Consider the following 19,031-nt stretch of genomic DNA (forward strand, 5'->3'; position numbering starts at 1 on the left):
TGTAACAGCCCCTGGCAAGCCATGGACAAGCGGCTGCAGCAGGTTTGATATGAGCCTTGTGACTCAGGATGGCAAGCAGGGCTGGGTAAACAGTGGTGACGCTCAGCTCTCGCAATGCACTGGTCAGCCCAAGCTCTCAAACAGAAAGGAATTGAGACTCGGGGTTCCCTGTGAGTTAGGTACATGGGGGTAGCCCCATTTTGCAATGGGGAGCCCGAGGCACAGAGCGGTGAAATGCCCTAAGGACATACAGAAAGTCAGTGGCAGAGCTCAGCTTTGAACCCAGAAGTCCTGACTCCTACTCTCCTGTTCTGCACACTCCTCTCCCGAAACTCGGATTAGAGCCCAGTCTGTCCTGCTCCGATCAGCAGATCCACTTCTTGCAACGTGTCTGTGGTGAGGAGGCCGAGGGAAGACCTGCTCTCACAGGGCTGTCTGGTCGATGAGGGCTTTCTCTTCTGTCTATCAGGGCCACCAGAACATAGTAGATGGGAACACATACCCGTGGGATCTTTGGTCCAGCTCCCTACAGGGTCCAGTTGGAGCCAGGGGACCCCATCAATGTATTCCTTATCCGTGTTTGAAAACTGTTATTGTGTGGAAGAAACCATAGTCTAGTGGCAGAGGGCTGGTAGACAGGACTCCTGAGTTCTCTTCGCAGCCCCCTGTACACAGATTCATTAAATGACCTCATTTCTTTTTTGGTTGACCCATCTGTACAATGGGCATAACACTGCCTACAGGGAGGACGGTGAAGACTGATTTTAAAATATTTTGAGCTCTTCAGCTAAAATGCAAAGTGGAGTTATTCTTTCCTCCCTCCATTAGCAGGTGGTTGGGATGTTTGTGAGGTTGGGACTGTACCCACCCGTTTGTTATGGTAGGGTTGCTTACGTAGAGCGCATTATATTGCATTATTACTGTAGCATTGCTTAGGAATACTGCGGGGTGTAGCATATTAGTAGAAGGTGCCTTGGGAGCACTACACTGGTGACACGTATTGATCAGTTTATTAAAAGAAAACAGGGTCATTTCGGTGAGGGAGGAGTATCTTTAACAGGGCAATGTGGGGGGTTTATCAGTCTTCCCCGTGCAGCGAACCATCGAGTGTCTGCTCGTCGGCAGTGCGTGAAGAGGAGAGTTTGGGGACTGGCTTGAGTCCCGAGGGAGGAGAAAAGAAGCAAAGATTATTTGAGTCTTTAAGCATCCCCAAGGTTTGCAGTGTGAGCTAATTCCCAGGAGAAACGTCTCTTGCAGGGACACTGTTAACTGGTGCTTACTATTACTAATAATAATAATTAATAATAAAGATCAAAGGGGTGAGGGGTTGAAAGACAACCCCCCCCCCCAGGAAAACCAAACAACTCAGATAATGACCTTTTTTTCCCAGGCATCATCATCATCCCCTAAATACCAAAATAAAGTACATAAAAGCTGCCCCTTAAAGGGAATCTGGCAATTCTGCTTTGGCCACAACACGGCAGCTCGTGTTCCCTTTGAAAAGTAAGTGTGGTGGTGGGAGGATTTAGACTGGGGTTTGCCCAGGAGTCTAAGGGCGTTAGGTGCTAGGTTACATTCTGCAACTGTAAGCTCCTTGGGGCTAGGGGCGTCTTTTTATTCTGTATTTGTACAGCACCTAACACAACGGGGTCCTGCTCTATGATTGGGGTTTCTAGGCAAAACCGCAATAGACATCAATAATAATAATTCATATTAGGAAATGCATTGTTTAAAAAACGACAGTGGAAATGATTTTTGTTTGTATCTCTTAATTTCAACTTCCCTCATTCTGGGAATCCCAGGGCCGGATTCTCAGCTGATGTCAATTGCTCTAGTACCGTCAGAGTCAGGGAGCTACGCCGATTTCCACCAGTTGTGGATCTGGCCCTGAAACACAGCAGCACTATCTTAGGCTCGGTTCAGGAAAACTCTTAAGTGAGTGCTTTAATTTTAAGCATGTACTTAAGTCAATGGGACGTAAGCACATCCTTCAAGTTAAACAAATGCTTAAGGGTTTCCCTGAATTGGGGTCTTAATGCAGCAGACCCAGCAACTGAAATTGCTTAGAGAATGACAAGGAGCAGAATTGCAACTGACAAGCTGCTGTCCAGGCTGAGTGAATCCGTTCATTCCAGCTTTCCCCTGAGTGCTAGAAATTCCGGGGCCAGATCCTCATCTGGTGGGAACCAGCAAAGCTCAGTGAAATTGACAACAGCTGAGCACCTACCCAAGTCCTGCCACAGTCGCAGGGAGACAGGGATCCGTTCTCCACTGAGCTCAGCGGCCAGGCTCCCATTGATTTCAGTGGCATGGGGTGGGGTCCATGGTCTCCCGAGGGAGGATGGTTAGCCTGTCTATTTACAGAGCACCAGTCATCTTGGTATCTAGCCACCGATGTACCAAATATTAAACCAGCATTTCATCTGGCCATGATCCCACAAACCCCTTCCTCCCCTTGACTTCAATGGAAATATCCACAAGAATATATGCATCCGAAGAAGTGGGCTGTAGTCCACGAAAGCTTATGCTCTAATAAATTTGTTAGTCTCTAAGGTGCCACAAGTACTCCTGTTCTTCTTTTTGCGGATACAGACTAACACGGCTGTTACTCTGAAATCCACAAGAATAAGGACAACCCGCAGGATTGAAGGATCAGGCTAAGAAACTCCTAGATTCCAAGGCCAGAAGGGACCACCTAGTCTGACCCCTCCCCTGTATAACCCAGGCCAGAGAATTCCCCCCAAATAATTCTGAGAAGCAGACCTTTTAGAAAAACCTCCAATCGTGATTTTAAAATGGTCAGTGATGGAGAATTCACCACGACCCTTGGTAAATTGTTCCAGTGGTTAATTACCCTCCCTGTCAAAAATGTATACCTTATTTCCAGTCTGAATTTGTCTAGCGTCAACTTTCAGTCATTGGATTCTGTTAGACCTGTCTCTAGCAGATTGTAGAGCCCAGTATTAAATATTTGTTCCCTGTGTAGATACTTATAGACTGTAATCAAGTCACCCCTTAACCTTCTCTTGTCAAGCTAAACAGACTGACCTTTTTGAATCGATCACTATAAGGCAGGTTTTCTAATTATTCTCATGGCTCTTCTCTGAGCCTTCTCCAATGTATCAACATCCTTCGTGAATTGTGGGCACCAGAACTGGACACAGGATTCCAGCTGCGGTCGCAGCAGCGCCAAATACAGAGGCAAAATAACCTCTCTGCTCCTACTTGAGACTCCCCTGTTTATACTTCCCAGGATCGCATTCGCTCTTTTGCCCTAAGTGCACACCGGGATCTCATATTCAGCTGATTAGCCACCAAGACTCCCAAGTCTTTTTCAGAATCCTGCTTCCCCGAATAGAGTCCCCCACCCTGTAAGTGAGGCCCACGGTCTTTGGTGCTAGATGAAGACATGTCCATTTAGCCATATTAAAAAGTATTTTGTTTGCTTGTGCCCAGGTTACCAAACAATCCCAAGCACTCTGAATCAGTGACCGGTCCTCTTCATTATTTAACACTCCTCCAAAGTTACTGTCATCTGCAAACTTTACCAGTTTTCTTCTAGGTCATTGATACAAATATCAAATACTTTAGGTCCAAGTACTGATCCCTGCAAAATCCCACTGGAAACACACCGGCTGTATGATGATTCCCTGTTTACAATTACATTTTGAGACCTATCAGTTAGTCAGTTTTTAATCCATTTAATGTGTGCCACATTCATTTTATATTGTTCTAGTTTTTGATCAAAATGCCTTGTGGTACCAAGTCAAACACTTTACAGACGTCTAAGTATATTATGCCAACACTATTACCTTTATCAACCAGACTTGTAATCTCATCAAAAAAAGATATCAAGTTAGTTTGATGGTGTCACGGACTCACAGATCGTGCCCTCTCTTGGCCCCGTGAGGTCTGTGGGGGGTGCCCCTTTCAGTGAGACAGCCCTTCTCGGGGGTTCACTCTCTCTCGGGGTCAGGCCCCTCCACCTCCTGGAGCCGCACCTCTCTGAGCCTTAGCACGTCTGTCTCTGCTGTGGGCCCCCTCAGGGAGTCCACTCGCTCTGGACCCTCGGGGTCTCCACCCCCTAAGGGGTTGATGCAACCCTGTTCTCTAGACCAGAGCAACTCTCAGCCAGCATAAAACAGGAGGATTTATTAAGAGTTGAACACAGCTCAGGGCCTCAGGCCTGGCCTCCCTCAGCCCAGCACATCCCAATCTCTCTGCATCCAGGTGGGCTCTGCCTGCTCCCCCTCTCCAGCCCAGAGCCCCCCTGCTCCCAGCTGGGCATCTGAGATCCCCAGCCCCAAGCCCAGCCTCTGTCCCTTGTCTTCTCTCCAGGTAAACAGGGTCGTAAACTGGGCCTCCTCTCCTCACTTCTGTCCTCTGGCTGGAACCGGTTGGTTAGGTCACTGGGTCCTCACTCTGCAGCCCATTGTCCTCCCACTGGCCAGAACCGGCTGCGTCTCCTCAGCTGGGTCTCAGGTCACTGGTCGCTGGGGTATCCATCCTCCAGGCCATTGGCTGGGGGTCCCACGTTCCCTCTCTGGTCCTCTGTAACAACAAACTCCCTCTCCCCTCACCTCATTAAACCAGTAACACCCAGGGAAACTGAGTCCCACCCCCTCCGCATGCAAACCATTGAAACCCCACTGAAAACAAGAAAAAACAAGAAAATCCCTCACTTTGTCACAGATGGGATCCATAAATCCATGTTCAATAGCATTAATTACATTGCCCTCCTTTAATTCTTTGTTAATCGAGTCCTGTATCAGCCACTCCATTATCTTGCCCAGGATTGATGTCAGGCTAACAGGCCTATAATTACCTGGGTCATCCTGTTTACCCTCTTTAAAAATTGGTACAACGTTAGTTTTCTTCCAGTCTTCTGGAACTTACCCTGTGCTGCACAACTTACTGAAAATCAACATTAACAGTCCAGCCAACTCCTCAGCCAGCTCTTTGAAAACTCTTGGATGCAAGTTATCTGGACCTGCTGATTTAAAAATGTCTAACTTTAGTAGCTTCTGTTTAACCTCCTCCAGAGATACCAGTGGTATGGAAAGAGTATTATCATCACCATATGATGAAACTATATCATCTGTTTCCCCCTGTGACGAACTGGGACTGTTCTTACTGTGGTCTGTGAATGCTGACAGGGGAGTGTGGCTAGGATAGTCTGCATTGGGGGACAGGAGACTGGCCGACGGAGAATACCTGAGCATGTAACATGAGAACCCAGGAAGGGGTTAGAGGCCAGGTGACACCTTTGCCCGGGAAACTGAACAAAGGCTGTGGGAGGGGTCGCTGAAGGGAGAGTTTTCAGGAGCTGGCTGGTGATATGGCTGGGAGGCAGACGGGGCTCTGACTTCCCAAGGGATCTGGGGTGCCCTGGGACCCCAAAATGGACCTAATTAAGGGGGGTCCTGTTGTCTGTGCCTGCAAGACCTGTCTTGGACTGTATTCCTGTCATCTAAATAAACCTTCTGCGTTACTGGCTGGCTGAGAGTCATGGTGAATCGCAGGAAGCCGGGGGTGCAGGGCCTGTGTCCCCCCACACTCCGTGACACACACCCCAACCCCAATATTGAGAAGCTTCTATGCCCCTTGATCTCACAAAGTCTGGACATACACTTAACTTTAAGCATATGAATCAGCCTAACTAGTCTGAAGATGGAGCTTGATAAATTTATGAACAGAATTATGTGACAAGGTTATCTGTAATAGGAGGGATTGGGCTGAATAATCCAGGAGGTCCCATCCTGTGCTGTGTGAATCAACAAGACTACTCAAGTACATAAGTCTTTGCAGGATCAGGACCCTAGTTTGAATGATTGTGTTGTTATTTAAGCTTTATCTTGTGGTGCTCCTAAGGGCCACAACCATTGTGCTACATACAAACATATAGAAGGGTGGCAAGAGTTTTACTACAAACACATGTATGATTTTTGGCCTGGTCACAGCCCTTCAAACCAGCATCTTTCCAGCACTCTTGTTTTGGGTGATTTCCAATTCAAACGCTTCGGGAAATGTTTTATATTTTGACTCTCCTTTCTGACTCAGCACAGGGAACTCATTCTGACACGGGGACGTTTCCTGCCAGACAAAATTCCATTTGCCAACCAGCTCCAGTATTTATTATACACCGGTGGGTCCTCATCTGCAGATGAACCCAATGGCATCTCTGATGGGATTCTGCCTCCAGGAGAGTCTCTAAGGTGCCACAAGTACTCCTGTTCTTTTTGCCTCCAGGAGCTGCATTCAGGGTCTGGGGGCTACTTCAGCACTCTGTTCTCAAACACACCGGAGCCACAAATAAAATGCAATTCGAAGAAAGAGGCAGAGAAAGAAACCGTTGTCCCCTTCCCACTGTTCAAGGACAAGCAGAATTCAATGTGATTGCAGTTGGATTCTCCCTCCTCCCCAAACCCTTGAACTTGGTTTAAAGTGAGGGGGAGGGAATGGCTCTTTCTTTCAGTTCATAATCAAAATATTTGCCATCCTGAGGAATTTGCCTTCACAGCACACAGAAAAGGAGCCTAAGTGGCTCTAAAAGGAGCCTTGTCCTTCATCGGGGAGTTGAATAGACGTCTCTGGTCACAGGTTTCATAATGAAGCACTGGAAGCATTGAACTGAAGGGTGTTACTGCAGCCTCTCGCTTTTCTTCTTCCGAGAGCAAGAATGCGAAATAAATCCCCCCCCCCCCGCCCATACTGCTGTTTACGGGAAGCCCGTTAGCTCCCAGCCCCCAGGGGCAACTGGTCAGGGTCGGGGCTGCAAAGGAATCTTTATTTACCCTATTTAATCTCGCGTAGTAGAAAAGCGGAGACCTCCTTCCCGCCAGTACAACGTTTATTGAATCCGTGCTAAGGAAAGGTCGGACACAATCCAAGGGCTGGAAGCTGAAGCTAAACACATTCAGATTGGAAATAAGGCTCACATTTTTAACCGTGAGCATAATGGAGTGACCGAGGGTCGTGCGGGATTCTTCATCACTGACTATTTTGAAATCAAGCTGGGATGTTTTGCTAAAAGATCTGCTCTAGGGCTTATTCTGGGGGCGTTCTCTGTCCTGTTAACCGGGGGAGGGAGGAGGCAGACTAGATGGTCACAGGGGTCCCTTCTGGCCTGGGAATCTATGAATCTAACGAATTCTTCCAGCAATGGTGACTCTGAAGGAACCTTTATACACGCACACACACACACACGCACACACGCACACACACACGCTAACAATAAAGTGAGGGGGGGTGTTTCCCTTGCTTTGCAGCTTCCATTTTTCACTAAATCTTATTTTTGAAAACTCTCTTTGCATTGGTTTTGGGGGAGTATTGTGGGCTTTGAGTCCAAAATCCTAAGTAGATTGGACAATGCCTTCGTTTTTAATTTAGAAGAAGAGCCTTTATTTTGTACCAGCTTTGTTTTTGTTTTTAAAACCCGCCCTGGGTTAGGTCCAGCTGATAAAGCTAATGCCAATAACCATCTTCTGCTCCCACTGACTTTAAGGTTACCCGACTTCTTATGTATCCTCCTCTCCCCTGCTTCCTCCCCTTATCTATGGTGATATTGTTTGGTTGTATTATGGTAACCCCAGCTGAAATCCAGACCCCCGTGTGCTGGGCACTTCACAGGCAGAGAGACAGTCCCTGCCTCCACAAGCTCACAGTCTGACAAGACAGGCACAGGGTGGGAGGAGAAACAGAGACACCTGTGACTGGCAAAGTCAGGAATAGAGCCCAGCTCTCCTGAGTTCTAGGTCAGTGCCCTGTCTACTGGGCCATGCTGCATCTACCAGTTGTCACCTCTCCCTGTCCCTTCATCTCTGCCCTGGGAATCTGCCCCCATTCTAGCCCTTGGCAACCAGCCACTAGTGCGAAGCCCTAGCATAGACTAGCAGAGCTGCACCGGTGCAAATCACGTTTACATCGAGGCATTCGTACTGGTGCAGCTACATGGATAGTTGGTCACTAGGGGCCGGAATCGGGGCAAATCCTGCACTGGAACTAGTATTCTAGTGGTGATAAGCCCCCCTATTCCATTTCCCAAGTCTCCTTAGCCAGCCTGGGGTATCTGCTCCACCCCACCCTGGTGTATGTGCCTAGGGCAAAACTCCCTCGAGAGGAGAACTATAGACATGGATGAAAAAAAGAACTAGATAAATTCATGGAGGACAGGTCCATCAGTGGCTGTTAGCCAGGATGGGCAGAGATGGTGTCTCTAGCCTCTGTTTGCCAGAAGCTGGGAATGGGCCACAGGGGGTGGATCACTTGATGATTCCCTGTTCTGTTCATTCCCTCTGGGGCACCTGGCACTGGCCACTGTCGGCAGACAGGACACTGGGCTGGATGGACCTTTGGTCTGACCCGGTACAGCCGTTCTTATGGTCTTAAATTTAGATCCCTGATCCGGCCTCCTGCAGCGTGGTGCGGGTCAGTGTGTTTGCACAGCGCCTAGCACGATGGGGCGCCGGTCCGTGTCTGAGCCTCGGCGATGCTACTGCAATACGGATACTAAATAAGAATTAACATTACGCTCTGCTGTAGCTCACGACCTAGTCGGAGGAGTGAAAAGTGACAAGAGCGGGCTGAGTCATCCAGCACACGGGGGATAAAGGGAAGGGAAAGCCCGGGAAGCTCCGGGTCTTAACGCTTCAGCCTGTGAGATTTCCAAGGGACAGACCCGAGGATCCGCATTCTCTGGGGCTGCCGCTCCAGAGTTATTGGGCAGACCCGACGCTCCCCAGCCCAAAAGCAAACCCACCCCTTGCTTGCCGCCCCGAGGCGGCGTGAGGTTGGACTAGGCCATTGGCAGGTGGTTCTCTTGCCCCTCGCTGGACTGAATTACTCAGCGGCCATGGAGCATTTAGCAGTGAAAGGTCCTGATTGTAGCCCAGTGGGCGTCAGGTTCTTACCTCTGCTTGGTGGCGTTATTCATCTGCGTTTGAGCTTCAGTGGTTCAAGGGGAAAAGGTCCCCTCACGTTCCCCTGATGTGGATTCAGGCCAAGACCCTCTGTGGGTTTGTTGGTTGGGGCCCAGTATGTTGCTTGGACTGTGGTGAATTGTAGCTTAGGAACGGCACCGAATGTGTGTGTGTGTGGGGGGGGGAGAGAATCCCTTCTCGATGCCAACAAAATAGCCCCCCCCCATACACACACACTACTGGCTTGTTGGTCACCATGTTAACTCTTCCTGGAGAGTCACTGCGGAAAAAGGAAGGGAAATTCCTTCAAGCAAGCGTGGAGGGAACATGAAATAAAGCCCCAAAAGTGTTTGGATGTGTCCTGAGGTGGGCTGGGGCTCGGGAGATCTATGTTCAGTTCCCAGCCCTGCCTCTCCTTCCCTGTGTGAGCATGAGCCAATCACGTCATCTGTCTAGACTAGCTGATCACATGCACACTGACATCGATAAATCTAGGCTGCCTATCCCCCACCTTTCCTCTAGATAGATTATAAACTCTTTAGAGAACAGACTACCCCTTACCATGTGTTCGTACAGCACCTAGCACAGTGGGGCCCCAAGCTTGGTTGGGACCCATGTCCCATTTCACAGCCGTTCGTAGACTCCCACTACCCCCGTCACCTCAGCCCAAGAGCCAACATTTCTTCCCAGCCATTGTGGCTCAGATGATTCCGATGTCCAAATGACGTGGTAATTTATGATATTGTCGGTCCTGAGGCCTTGACTTTCGGTAAATCCCCGACCGGATTTTTCCAGAGTGGGGTGCGTGAAAACTGATCGTTGCACAAGCTGATGCCTGGGTCTGAATTCAGCCCAAAGGCCTTCGTTAGTACACAAGGAAACAAGCTCAAAGGAGATTTAATTCCAAACTGAAACGCAACACGAATTTTCTGGGGGTGGGGGGAGAAGGTGTGCCAAGAAACAACCCTCGTCTCCCCCCTCCCTGTTCGGAGCTGGTGCCGCCCTCCCTGGCATTGAGCAAACTTGTTGCTACAGACCAGCTTGCTTGAGAATGAGGCCGACCCCCAAATCTTTTCCTGAGCCTGGAATTAAGGTCTTGAAAGAAAGTTTGGTGATTAAAATCTCCGCTTCCCTGGCCCCTCGGTGCTTGCTGGTCCTTGCCGAGCCCTGACCCCGTATCCTGATGCCACATCCCGGGGGCCAGCCTGGTGAAAGGATGCATTGAGCTCAGGCCTGCCCCATTACGTAGGGCGTCTGCATGCACATCTCAGGACCCAAACAAGACTGAGCAAAGCCCTCCTGGCCAGTGGGACTGGGCTAGACGGGACCCCTGGGCTCTTTTCAGTCTGATTCTATGAGCCTTTGCTTTTAATTCTTCTCACTGGAGTTTCCTCCATCAGAGGGTCCCGCCCCATCCCTGAAATCTTTCCAAAGGTGGAGGGGGGGTGCAAAGGGTTAATTTTATGTGCCTCTTCCCTCTGCCACCCCCACCCCCACTTGCACAAATCATCTCAGTGCATGGGCAGTCCCCTGCACCGCTTGACACTGATTGTTCTCGTCAGGGTGGAACTGGCTTGACTGTTCCTTTGCAGACTCACCTGCTCCCAGCAGGCTGGCGGTTTGGGCTCACTCGTTCGTAAGCCTTGAGCTACTGTGTCACCTCACAGCAGGCCTCAGACGGGGCCAGTTCTGCTGTCACCCACTCCCGACAGCTCTATTGCATCCATACCTCCCGCGGCGCGCTCGGGCTGCAGGAGCAAAAAGGGCCCTGAGCACAGAGCCTGGCAGCGATAGAGAAGAGAGGCCTGGACCCCCACGTTCCCACTGACGAAGGAAAGCAGCCTCCAGCCAGCGATGTTCCTGGGTGAATGGGTATGTTTGTGGGGCTGGAGAATGGCAGTGAGAGGACACTGTAGTGCAGCGCCCTCCAGGAGTGGCAGGGAGGGGACGCACCCACCTGTCCCTCTTGGGCCTGGCAATAAACTCTAGCTATTTGACATTAAATCAGTCCCCAGAATAAAGGCAGGGAAAAGGAGTGATAATAACCTTCTGCCATCGGGCCCTGACCTGGGACTCAGAGGACCTGAGTTCAGTTCGTGTCTCCACCATCGCAAAATGCTTTACAAAGGAGGTCAGTGTACATTATCCCCAATTTCTAGATGGGGAAACTGAGGCACGGAGCCATTAAGTAACTTGCTCATGGTCACCCAGGAATAGAAGCCATCCTGAGTCCTAGTCTAGTGCTCTATCCTCTAGGCCAGTGTTTCCCAAACTTGGGACGCCGCTTGTTTAGGGAAAGCCCTTGGCGGGCCTGGCCGGTGTGTTTACCTGCCGCGTCCGCAGGTCCGGCCAATCACGGCTGTCCCGAGTTTGGGAAACACTGCTCTGTCTAGGCCATACTGCCTCCCCATACTAATTTTCAAAGGGTTCATGTCCATCACTTTCTGACCATCTGGCCCCTTTAAGGAAACCCAAAATCACTAGTCTTTTTTTGAGAATATGGGCCGAACTCATTACGTTTTGTTACTGGACTTGAACCCAAACCCAGCAAAATGTTGTGGGGTTTCATTTCAAAGGCTTTTGCACCAGGCAAACTCACTGCAGGCGGGAGCCAACTGCCAGGAGGTAAAGGGTTAAACGCTCCATTTCCCTCCCCCTCCCCCCAGCCATCCAGTGCCCTCCTGACCCAGGGCTAGCAACCTAGAGATGAAGGGCCCCAATCCCACTCCTAGTTGTCCTCAACTGCCCCCTACCTCACAATCAGCTGTGTATAATGGGGGGCTGAAGTCCTTCTCATTTGCTAAAGATTCCGGGTACAAATTCACTTTTATTATTGGGGGGTTTTACTGCAATGCATGGGGGGGGGGGGTTCTGATGCACCAGAATAGGAAGCACCTTGTAATGAAAAGGCATCCACTTATTATCCTCATTATTTATTACTAGCTAGCCATGGGAGTCAAATCCTCGGACTAGAACAACAGGCAGGGAAGGAATCCCAATCCCCAATCCAAAACCAGATCCAGACCCAGATTTTCCAAATACCCTCTATCTTTATAATGGGACAACCCAAAGCCCTGGAGTCAAACAGCCCCCCCCCCCCTTCTGGGAGATGCAGTCTGGACGCGGGGTCAGAAACGTGTGGCGTGGGCCTGTCTCGGAGCGGGAGACTGATCTGAGAAAGGGCAGCAGAGCTCAGGGTCTTGTTGGCCCTTTGGAGCCCATCCCTGCCCGGGAGGACAGTTCGCCCAGCAAATCTATTCCCTTGGGAGCGCGAAATTGATAAAGTGGGAGGATGGAAGCCGGGGGCCCACCCGTGTCCCCAGCAAAACACGCTCAGCCTTTCTCATGCGAAGCACCAGACCCAGCCGCAATGCCCGCCCACCCACCCTCCTCCAAGGGCTCCCGCCGTTGATCTCAGCTCCCCCCCCCCCACTCCGCTTGTCATCCTCCAGGCCCACAGGAACCCCCCCACACACCTTGGGAGCAGACTCCGATTCCCACTGCCCGGATGGGGAGGGGGAAGAAATTAATCCATATGGAAATGTATGTAAATCAGTTCCCTGACTGGAATCACCAGCTGTTTCCCCGACACAGCTTTTCCCTGCGTGCCTTTTGGGGGGGGGGGGAGGAATGGTGGGGGAGCTGCCGAGGGGAGGGGGCAGGGGTGAGCAGAGGAAGGAAGGAGACATGGGGGCATGGAGGAGGTGGAGAGTTAACTCCCCTCTTCCCTTCATCTCCAGATGCCTCAACGTTCCTGAATCCCGGCCTGAAATGACAACATCCCCGTCCCCTCCATCCGCTCTTGGGGGGCTAATGCCGCAAGGCGCTTTCTCTGCCACCCCCACACGTGTTGAGCGGGAAGAGCCAGCCTCCGCCAGCACCCTCCTCGGGAGCTCCGGTCTGCATTCAGCTTCCCAGCCGGGCCTCGGCTCCGCTAGCCAGCACCCTCCGGTCCGCATTCAGCTTCCTTCCCAGCCGGGCCTCGGCTCCGCTAGCCAGCACCCTCCGGTCCGCATTCAGCTACCCAGCCGGGCCTCGGCTCCGCTAGCCAGCACCCTCCGGTCCGCATTCCGCTTCCCAGCCGGGCCTCGGCTCCGCTAGCCAGCACCCTCCGGTCCGCATTCCGCTTCCCAGCCGGGCCTCGGCTCCGCTAGCCAGCACCCTCCGGTCCGCATTCAGCTTCCCAGCCGGGCCTCGGCTCCGCTAACCAGCACCCTCCGGTCCGCATTCAGCTACCCAGCCGGGCCTCGGCTCCGCTAGCCAGCACCCTCCGGTCCGCATTCCGCTTCCCAGCCGGGCCTCGGCTCCGCTAGCCAGCACCCTCCGGTCCGCATTCCGCTTCCCAGCCGGGCCTCGGCTCCGCAAACCAGCACCCTCCGGTCCGCATTCCGCTTCCCAGCCGGGCCTCGGCTCCGCTAGCCAGCACCCTCCGGTCCGCATTCCGCTTCCCAGCCGGGCCTCGGCTCCGCTAACCAGCAAATTCCCACTGGTAGCCCTAGTGTAGAGCAGCTGCTGGCAGGTTCTGGAGGTTTAGCCACCGTGCCAATTAAACGTGTCCATTCACTAATCGCCACCGGAGACGGCTGGGCATTGCTTGATGAGATTGGATGGGGGGTGGGGGGAGTGGAAAACATATCCACTTGTCAACATCGAACCTGCTCACGGTTCTGACAAAGTTCTTGACTTGAATCATTTTAGAGAGAGAAAAAAGAAGTTTAGAGATTGTCAAACCCCTTCGCTGTGACATTTTCCAAACGAAAAGTTCCGCGTTTCCGGCTCAAAGAGCTTTTGGGTTTAGAAATGTAATCGCATCGTGGCAAAAATAATTAACAATAACAACGGTCAAATGAAACATCTTTGAAATGATACAAACCACATGTTCCGACTGGCCCAAGTCAAGAGGTTTCTCGGGCAATGTTTAAATGTTGATGTTTTGTCCCCGTTCGCGACAGGAAGAATTCCTGAAATCGCAAAACTTTGCCCAGGATGGGAGTACCAGGGTTTCCCACCAGCGCCAATCCTCCTCCTTTGTGTCCTGCCCTGAGGGGCAGGGGGGCTCGCTCAACCTCTCATTGTTACCCTTATTCCTTATCTGTGTTCCTGTCGGGCTTAGGTCCCTCGGTCACAGACCCGGACCCTGCCGTGCTCGGCACTGTACAAACACAGCGCAAAAAAACAGTGCCTGCTCTGAAGCGCTTACAACGTCAGTATAAGACGAGAGATGACGGTGGGAAGTCCAAGGAGACAATGAGGCGTACTGCTCGGGGAGATTTGCAGGAGGCTGGCCTGCTTGGCTGAGTGGACCCCCTTGGGAGTCTCATGGTCAGGCCAGAGGCTCATCGGGCTGAATGGCTTTGTTCATGAATATAGCAGCCGTGGTGCCCATGCCCTGTTGGTCAGGCTGGGAGCTCTTTAGCAAACGGGACTTCCTGAATGTTTGTACATCCCCAAGCGCATGTGGCCCTATGCTGGTCCTTGGGGCCACTGGGTACTGCCACAATATAAATAATACCTTATTAATAACAGAATAATCATTGGCCCAGTGCACATCACCCTTCACAAGGCAAATCCTCTGCCGGAACCTGCATAGACGCAATTACCGTCAGCTCCAGACTAGGCCCCTTTTACTATTGGTCACAACTGTGTTATTGTCGGGTTGGGGAACGGATGACTGGAAGTTTCAGCAGACAAGCCAGCCAGGACTATAGAGAGTACAGAGTGTTAGCAATGCCTTGGCGTCTGAGGACGAGTGAGCGTGTGATACTTGGTCTGGGCCAGCCCGGTGGTCACAGCCTGGTGAGGGGGAGGGATAGCTCAGTGGTTTGAGCATTGGCCTGCTAAACCCAGGGTTGTGAGTTCAATCCTTGAGGGGCCACTTAAGGATCTGGGGCAAAATCAGTACTTGGCCCTGCTAGTGAAGGCAGGGGGCTGGACTCGATGACCTTTCAGGGTCCCTTCCAGTTCTAGGAGATAGGGATATCTCCACATTTATTTATAAAGCTCTGCACTGCAGGACAGAAGTGCTGGGTTCCTACCCCAGGGCTGAGCATGCTGACGAGACAATGAGCCCGGATTCTGGCTGTGTAAGGAAAGTGGTTCTAACGAACAACCAAGGTAGAGCCCATCCTGTCCTCCTCAGCAGGAAGACCCGTGGATGCGATGCGAGGTACCGAGGGTGTCTGTACAGAGGATTATAGACTAGAGGCAGGCAAAGGGCTCAGAGAGGGATATGGTAAACCACTTACGCAGTAGAGCTGACTGAAATGTTTTTAAATAATTGGTGAAAAGTTTTGAAATTTCAAACTTGTTTTTATTTGCAAGGTTCAAAATGGACCTTGGTTGGTTGGGTTGGGTTTTGGGGGGGGCGGGTGTTGAATTTTGATATTGAAATATGTTATTAAAATGTTGATCTAAACTTTTCAAGGGTTCAGAGATTTTCAGGCCAGAAGATGCCATTAGATCATCTGGTCTGACCCCCACATAGCACAGGCCAGAGACACTCCCCAGTTATCCCTGCACTGAGCCCAATAACTTGAGTTTGACTAAAGCAGATCTCCCAGATCTTGATTTGAAGACATTTCGTTTACTGCAAACCAGGTTTGATCACCTGGCTATCGAAAACCATTTTGTTAATATTGACAGTAAAAATGTCTGTATGAAATCTTGCAAGAAATAGAAAAAAAATTATCAATTTTTTTTTCAAAAATACTTATTTTTGAAAAACAGCCATTTTTGACCCCAAAAAAGTTTCGTTCCGTACTTTTAGCAGCTCTGGCATGCACACACAGATGAACACACAGTGCCCGTGTGTACACATGATCATGCATGCAGCCACGCGCATACACACATGTGCATTCCTTGGAGAAAGGAATAAATCTGTGTTAATTCCCTACACGGAGCAGATCAGGGAAAAACAGTGAAGAGTAAGAAATACCCCACAAGCCAAATTCTACTGTAACCCGATTAGAGACAGATCCAAGGCTATAAATGACCGAGGTAGCCTCAGAGCGCAAGTGCAAGTTGAGGGGGAAAGAGGCTCTCCGTAGAGCGATGCTTTTCGGCTCAGGGCTCGCTCTACCTGAGCGGCAGGTGGCGGGAGATGAGCACCAAACGTCGCATCTTGGAAGAGATAAATACCCCGATGGGCCCATTAATCCACGTGGCCTCAGCCCTGGGCAGCTGTATGTAGTGCCTTATAGAGGAGGGGGCAGTCCGTGGTGTGTGGGGGGGGAGGTCACGCTGCATACTACTGGGGACAAGGGGGGAAGCCCGGCAGAAATCGAAGTTCTACAAAGACGTTATTAACTAAGAACAAGAGAGAAAGTTCAAAGGAACCAGCTTCTTTCCAGACCCCGCCCAGATACTAACATGATGTACGCATTAATTTTCAGGAAATTCTGCCATCCCGCTGGCCTGACCCTATCCCAGAGGGCTCCGCCAACCGATTCCATCCACGTCCGGGGGTCAGGCAGGCCTGGAAGGCGACTCACTTAGCGACGGAGATTCATGCTGCGCATCTCACGCCACCACAACTGGGCTTCTCCGGGGGCGAAGTGAGGCCCCCTGTTGTAATTTGTTCTCTGTTCTTTCAAGATTCCCTGGGGAGAGCTGGCCCGTTAGGTGCGCCCTGTCCCCCAAACACGTGGCCCCTCACCCCAGCCAGACGTCCGTGACATCTGCTCCTAAAAACAATAAAGGGCCAGGTTCAAATCCCATTGGAAGGGCACTAGGCTCTAGATCGGGTCCTCGATACTGCAGGGCTGGCGGCCACCACGGGCGGCCATGGCAGTCGATGCAGTGTCCGAGCCACACTGCGTGTGCAAAGTGGTCTCGCTCCTCCGGTGCCTTACACGGCTCTGTCCCCCAGAAGCCAAGCAGTTAATATATTCTCAGCACAATCCCCCTTAGTGCATCTGCTCTTCCCAGGATGGGGGTGGAGGGTAATAGGAACCTATATAAGAAAAAGACCCAAAGCTCGGGACTTTCCCTATAAAATCGGAACATCTGGTCACCCTGGACTCCAGTCGCTGCACAAGCATGTAGTGACAGAGAGTCTCTGGCCCAAAGCTCCTACAGACACCAGAGCCCAACCAGACAAAGGGTGGGAGAAAGGAAAGACCCTTCTCCCCATTTCACAGATGGGGGACAGAGGGCTGACGTGCCTGGGCTGTGTCACACAGGCAGCCTGGGGCAGAGCGGCAGTCTCGTAAATCGCAGTCCAGAGCTTTAACCACAGGACCTTCCTTCCCCACTGAGCTAGATAAGTGGTTACATGTCAACAATCACGCGGTGGAGGTCACTACTGCAGAATTTGCTGCGACTCCAACAGGCTCTTGTTTGACTGTATTATCAAAATAAAGGCTGCAACTGGCAAACCTGGGGTGAGGTTCCTAAACCTGCCTTGAGATCCCCAAGGAAAAGCGGTCTGATTTCCATAGGTGCTGAGAACTTCTCGCTCCCAGATCTGCAGGCCCTCAGCACCTTCTCTTTAAATGGCTAAATATGGATCGAAGCGTTAAGCTGGGTGAATAATTGAAGTTTTGGTTCAACAGCTGAACAAAAAAATTGGGGGTGAAAAATTGTTTTGGATAGAACTGAAACATTTGTTTTTAATATCTCAGTGAAGCAAGAAAGTAAAAAAAAATCACATCCGCTCTAAGTAAACATTTCGTTTCAGTGCAGGGGGGGTCTATGACCTTTTTTTGACATATATTTTTTAAATAACGTGTAGGGAAATTCTGAAATGAAACATCTTTCCAAAATGAAAAGGCCAAACTATTTCCGAATTTCTTCTTCTTTTATTTATTTATTTTAACTGAAAAATCTACCCACATTCGTACACAGTTTGGTCACTCTAAATCTGCATCTTTTGGGATTTTTTTTTTTTTTTCATTTAAGAGTCGAAGTTTCACAGCTTGATTGAAACATTCTGGCCACCAAGAACATGCCTCTTAAGGCTGGATTCTCAGAGGTGCTGAACACCGGCAGTTCCCACTGGGGGAATCCTGGCCCCATTGACTGCAGTGAGGCAGGTTTTCCCGCACTGACTAACGCTGGAATTGTTGGTGCCAATCGTGTCTGCAAATCAGGCCCTTGGGGCGTCCATACTCCCAGCCAGGCAGGGAGGCGGGAAATGTATGTGATGTCCTATCACTGAAACAGCTCTCTCTGACTGACAGGTGGCTTGATCAGAAGATGTGATGTTGGATGAGCACAAAAGCCACAAGAACGGCCCGGTATTTGTAAGAGGTTCCATCTGAAGATTTGTTTCCTTTCCGAAATAAAAACAGTGACTAGCGTGTGGAAAGCGTTGATGGGAGGGGACGGTCATTCTTTTTGTAAATGGCCAAAAAACAAACAAACAAACAAACAAACGGTTGGCCAGCTGCATTCTCGGTAGTAAGACAAGCGGTGCATCTCCCTCTGAGCAGAAGCACCAAGGTAAACAGAGTCAAATCCAGTGCGGGGGGTTGCATTCTGCCTCCTAAAATTCCCCCTGTGGTTTCCACTGGATACGGAATTAGTCTTCACTTCCTGTTCTATGGGGTTGTATAGTTGTCATGAACCCCACTTGGGCCACTGGTGGGATTTCAACCCATAAACAGTGATTAATGCTTAATCTCAAAGACTAAATCCAACAGCTGGAAGCCGGGGCAGACTGAGTCTTTTATGTGGACTAGTCACTAGAAGGTGATAAAAGCCCCACACCTACAAGCACGGGTTACATAGCATTGCTACGTGCTGTTACACAGATACTGTGTCCCACCCCGAAGGCATGTCTAATTTGGGTATCAGTTTGTAACGCGACTTGGGACCCTATGGAATGAAAGACAGTATTGGCTGTGTAAATTCTTAGGTGAGATGTGTATTAAAATATGAATTTGACTCATAGTCTGGACTCCTCTTTATTGATTTACTTTGCTGAAGCTTGTAGCATTGATGTTCCCATTTTCTTGCTGTGATAGCCGAGAACGCCTCCAAGCTCCCGGCATGTGCTACAGCTCACACACATCCTCCATCACATGCGCCATAGTAAGCACCCCTTTGCCGTCTCAGATTGGATGGGTCTTTGCAAATAGTCCTCTCATTATAAACCAGGGATTACCTCACCAG

The 19,031-nt window shown here is 50.5% G+C and overlaps 1 long non-coding RNA gene across 5 annotated transcripts in view; it reads left to right on the forward strand.

Annotated features, from left to right (window-relative positions):
* The window catches only part of LOC128828545 (uncharacterized), a 107,158-nt gene extending 88,349 nt beyond the window's left edge, over nucleotides 1–18,809 (forward strand). For all 5 annotated transcript variants that reach the window (XR_008443203.1, XR_008443204.1, XR_008443202.1 and 2 more), the window contains exons 3-4: nucleotides 16,310–16,471; nucleotides 18,098–18,809. This is a non-coding gene — a long non-coding RNA (uncharacterized LOC128828545). The remainder of the gene's footprint in view (nucleotides 1–16,309; nucleotides 16,472–18,097) is intronic.
* The last annotated feature ends 222 nt before the right edge of the window (nucleotides 18,810–19,031 follow it).

Source organism: Malaclemys terrapin, chromosome 24 (genome assembly GCF_027887155.1).
Source record: "Malaclemys terrapin pileata isolate rMalTer1 chromosome 24, rMalTer1.hap1, whole genome shotgun sequence".
Classification (NCBI taxonomy): Eukaryota; Metazoa; Chordata; order Testudines; family Emydidae; genus Malaclemys; species Malaclemys terrapin.